Source organism: Barbatula barbatula, assembly GCF_947034865.1.
Source record: "Barbatula barbatula genome assembly, chromosome: 22".
NCBI lineage: Eukaryota > Metazoa > Chordata > Actinopteri > Cypriniformes > Nemacheilidae > Barbatula > Barbatula barbatula.
Window position 1 is genome coordinate 13,757,716 of NC_136785.1, and position 5,496 is coordinate 13,763,211.

A 5,496-nucleotide genomic window follows, 5' to 3' on the forward strand; every position below is an offset into this window, starting at 1 on the left:
TACTCTATCACAGGCCTCACCCTCATATCCTAATGTACAACTCGTTGAAGTTTAGGTGTGTGTCTCTCAAAACTTTCCCTTTTCTTGCTTAATAGGCAAAGTTGAAACATTGTGGCTCCATCAAATGATTCCTTTGTTTTTCCGGGATTCATACATGACATAATATAGTAACATAACGTACCTTGACTCGACGGTGAAGTGTGTAATTTCATGAGTCAACGAATGGAATTGCAAGAATAATGACCGTTTTCAACGTCTGCAAGAGTTCAAAAACACAATGTTAAACTTAATTATGGTAAACCATGTACGGCCAAATGTTGACATTTAATGGCTTTAAAAAAAGGAAGAATTATTGTGTGCAATGTCTACAGGAAAATCCAAAAGACGTGTTCATTTCCATTTAGCCACCACACGAACAGATGTCCCCTGAACCTTGAACAAGGACCCTTGTTTGACAAGCCTGACTGCTGTGTTCCATGATTCACAAACGCCATTGTCGCAGATTGAACAGGCAGGTGAGCATATGGTCAGAAAGGTAAATTTGACAGTGGACAAATTCCTATTTGGTATGCTATTAATACCCAAATCTAAAATATATAATTACAACTTTTTTATATTAGTATTTCAATGAACAGTTACCAAAAACAGAAACTGTCATTATGTTGCTCTGATTTTCTTTCATTTTTTTATGTTAGCTTACTAAAACTAAAATATTAAGCCACTTTGCAAAATGTAAACACTGGTCTAGAAGCACTTCCGGTTTCAGTGTTTTTAATCTAACATAAATAATTACACTTAAAAGGTATACATTTACCATTTTGATTTAGTTATAAATGTTTTGTTGGTTGTACTCTATTCAAGCATTTGTGTAGTGTTAAAAAAACAAAATAAGGCAGTAAAAACTCCTGTTATAATAAATAAATCTGATTATTCATGCTTAATTTGACATACTTTGCAGAGTATTTTGCTTCCACATGTAGAATGTAGCATGCTTCTCCTTTACAAACTAAAGCCGCTCTGTAGGTGAAGAGTGGCATTTTAACATTCACTAATGCTAATATTTAAAACAAATGTATTATTGATTGACATTAGTTTATGCAAAATGAACAAACATAAATGAATTTGAATTAACACAAAGAAAGAATAATAAAAGCCGTAAAAATACATTGTTCATAGTTAGTTTGTGGTAGGCAATGCATACTAATGTCAACGATTGACACTGTTTGACAAAGTTTTCAATGTTGCTGCTTTTTTCACACAAAGAAAGTCAATGGTGACCCGAGACTGTCCGGCTCCAAAAACCATTAAAACCGTATAAGAGTAGCCAATAAAACATATATTCCAAATCTTCTGAACATGATATATTCACTGAATATGATAACTTTGAGACGAACAAGGATCACTGATAACCTTTGCTCATTTCACAGTCACCTCTGAACTATAACAAAATGTTAAAAAGTCACGCAAACAAATGAAAGCATATTCCATCCTCACAATATCCCTGTCTAATAACAATTCAGTTTGCACAGAGTAGAACAGTACATTTGAAATGCTATCAATATATGCAGCTTCACACCATGAAAGCATGTTCTTCCCGCTTGCATCGAGAAAGATACACACAAGTACTGCTAATCTTGTGACTGCCCTATTGTGCCTCATGTCTGTGTGAGAGATCCAACATATCCCATTGATAAGTTGGGAGCGAGGAGGCACACGCAGGAGAGGCTAACCCGTCTCATCTACCATGTGCCTGACTGCTGATAAGGAGTCGAGCTTGAGCTGTCACCGGTCACGAAAGGGCCGTGCGGGGATCCGTGTTCTGCGTCAGGTCCCCGGAGCTCCTTCTAGTCTCCCTACCTAAAAGCAAGGGTTTGTGTCTGAACTGCACATCTTTTGCTGTATCTAAGAGGAGTGTCACTTTGCCGTCTCCCTCCTTAAGGCAGTTCTCTTAGGGGCAAACCAGAACGACAAGAGTCAAAAATCTCATTAACCTTTTAATGCTTCATGAATACGCCGTCCTTAATTTGTGCTAATTCGCTGCATATTAGTTTTACACTTTATATTTTGTTCGAGGTGATATTATTTAAATATATATGCATATTATCCTTAATCTGATATTGTAGGTCCTTTTGTGTGCCCCTTTTTTCTGCACTGGCCCTGGTTTTGCTGATATAATACTGAAGCCATTCAGGTACATATCAGTCTATGGTGTGCATTCGCGAGAGCACTTCGACGTATGCGCATTCGGTTTGAAGTCTTCCTCAATATTAAAATCATCAAACATTTGGCGAAGATCAGTTTATATACAGCATGTGCTTGTAAACACAGAGTTGCGCATCCGCGTTGTCAGTCAGAATGCAGGCGTCAGCCACCACCGAATTCACAGGCTTCGAAGTGCAAAATACAGCAGTCAATATTTTCAAATTGACCAAAAAAGAGAAAAAAAAGAATTGTCCAAGAATGTCACAGAGAACCTGTGATGAGAGACATTTAGTTTGAATAGACTCTCGTTTTAAGCTGGACTAGTACATACACTACACACATCTCCATATTGCGCAACTATACATCAAGTCAATACAGAATTGTTTGTTATTCGAGTCATTTCACCCAAAACTATTTTTTTAAATAAGTTATTCATATCTCTTGCAGTGTGACAGAAGAAAGTATCAGTTTACATCTCCAAACATCCTTTTTGCCAAGACTTGTAATAATCCACTGAGATTTTGTATTCACAGAGAGTCTGACAACAGCCGGTGGTCCACATGGAGATCTGGTCTGACCATCATCAAATCTGTCCATCATAAAATGAAAAAGGAGAACAACTCGCAAAGCTTTCTGTGTACTGTGTACCTGTGTAAGCTTCTTTTGTCACAGCAAATATTGATTTGGTAGACCTAATATGAGTTAAAGGGATACTTCACCCAAAAATATTAATTCTGTTATCACTTTCTGTAAACATTTCTTTGTTCTGATGAACACAAAGATATTTGGAAAATTGCTTATGACCAAACAGATATTCATGAGGTGCAAAACTTCTATCAAATGACATCACAGTGTGGGGAATAGAAACCAGTGTCGCTTGTCGCATTCCGCTGTCAAGACGAGTTAGAGCAACGTGGAAAATATACCTTTTTTTGGCATTGCATCTCGTTTGTTGACGACACCGCATTACAAATGAATCAAAGCCACTTTAAATGTAACAAATAACCAAAAATGTTGTTCGCGAAATCACAGTAATAACATTTATAATTGTTTGTGGGTAGATTGTCTAGTTATCTTACTAAAATTGTGGATTGAATCGCTCAAGGACGAAAACCAGTGGGCGCTCTCACGCATAAAGTCCAAATAAGTGCCACAGAAGAAGTACAACACCAAACGTACAGTAGTTCCGGAAAATGCTTATGGGATCTCTCTATCACTGTTTTTCAAGCCTTCTCTGCTATTTTCGTGATAATAAAGTATATTAATAATGATAATGTTTGACGGGTGTCGCTTTTTCAAATGCACGGTATAAGCGCCTGAACTCATTGAATTCAGATGGGGCGGCACTTACTATTGATCCAAGAGCCATGCTTCAGGCACAAGCTGTGAATAAACACATAATTATAATCATCGTGATATCATAGTCACAAGCGCGGGTCGATGTACATGATATTTAGCAATAATCACAATTAATCATGCAGCGCTAAGTGTAGCAATGACTTTTTTCCATGCACCAACAAACTCTTTTCTCTACAGTACAAAAACTTTTGCACAAAAGCCACTCTTCCATTTCATGCTAAAGTAACTAAGCGAACACAACAAATATAAAGGGCCTGCATTATTTCCTGTAGAGATGAGTGCACCTCACTGACAAACAAACACCTCACCCTGCTGAAAAAAACAGCCTAAACCAGCCTAAGCTGGTCAGGCTGGTTTTAGCTGGTCACCCAGCCTGGTCATAGCTGGTTTATCAGGCTGGTTTTAGAGGGGTTTTGGCCACTTTCCCAGTCTGGTTTTAGCTGGACATGCTGGTTTTAGTTGGTCAGGCTGGTTTTAGCTGGTCAAGTTGGCTGGTTTTAGCTGGACATGCTGGTTTAAGATGGTCAGGCTGGTTTTAGTTGGTCAGGCTGGTTTTAGCTGGTCAGGTTGGCTGGTCTTAGCTGGACATGCTGGTTTAAGCTGGTAAGGCTGGTTTTAGTTGGTTTTATTTGATCAGGCTGGTTTTAGCTGGTCTTAGCTGGACATGCTGGTTTAAGATGGTCAGGCTGGTTTTAGTTGGTCAGGCTGGTTTTAGCTGGTCAGGTTGGCTGGTCTTAGCTGGACATGCTGGTTTAAGATGGTCAGGCTGGTTTTAGCTGGTCAAGTTGGCTGGTTTTAGCTGGACATGCTGGTTTAAGATGGTCAGGCTGGTTTTAGTTGGTCAGGCTGGTTTTAGCTGGTCAAGTTGGCTGGTTTTAGCTGGACATGCTGGTTTAAGATGGTCAGGCTGGTTTTAGTTGGTCAGGCTGGTTTTAGCTGGTCAGGTTGGCTGGTCTTAGCTGGACATGCTGGTTTAAGATGGTCAGGCTGGTTTTATTTGATCAGGCTGGTTTTAGCTGGTCAGGTTGGCTGGTTTTAGCTGGACATGCTGGTTTAAGCTGGTCAGGTTGGCTGGTCTTAGCTGGACATGCTGGTTTAAGATGGTCAGGCTGGTTTTAGCTGGTTTAAGATTACCAGGCTGGTCAGATTAATTGATTGATTGATCACAATTTTCCTGTCAGTGGGTGTTGCGATAAATAATGTAAATAATTCTAAATGTACTTTGAATAATCTGCAGGACCACAAGCAACCATTAAAACATTTTTGCAGCCCCTTAAAAGTTAAATGAATTAGTTGATATTCTAACCGATACATACAAAAAGATTGGAATAATTAAAAAGCTAACACTATAATAAAAATGAAATGTGAAGATAATCAATAACAGAATTATAAACAAATAAACATTTTATTTTTCCTTTCTTTTTTTATTATGTCCTGTATTTTTTGGGATAAGTAGTAGCCCACTTGTTTCTCCCTCTTCTCTCATTCTCTTCTTTTTTCAGCCAGTCACTGAAACAGACTTAAAAGAGAATTTGATTATGAATATGTGATTTCTTTAACTAGTAAAACTACTTCAAAAGGCAAACTATAGTGTCATTTCTTTGTGGCTAATTTAAAAAACATGCCCCTGATAGGTGGGGGGTCTGTTTCAAAAAGAGGGACTTCTCTCTTTTTGGCTTTTCTTTCTTCCAAATTTTTCAGAAGGCTTTTTCTTTTTTCAGTTGCTTCAGCAGTCTTTAGTGTTTTCTGTAAAGCAAAATTATCGATAAAAAGAATTATGAAATATGATGTATGAAATTCTAATAAGAAATCAGCTTTCTACAAAAGTTACATTGTCAAATATAATATAAGGTAGAGGCAAATAAAAAACGTTTTATATCTGAATGTTACATTGAGAAATATAATTTACATTGCTTTAAAGAAAAAGAAATAGAC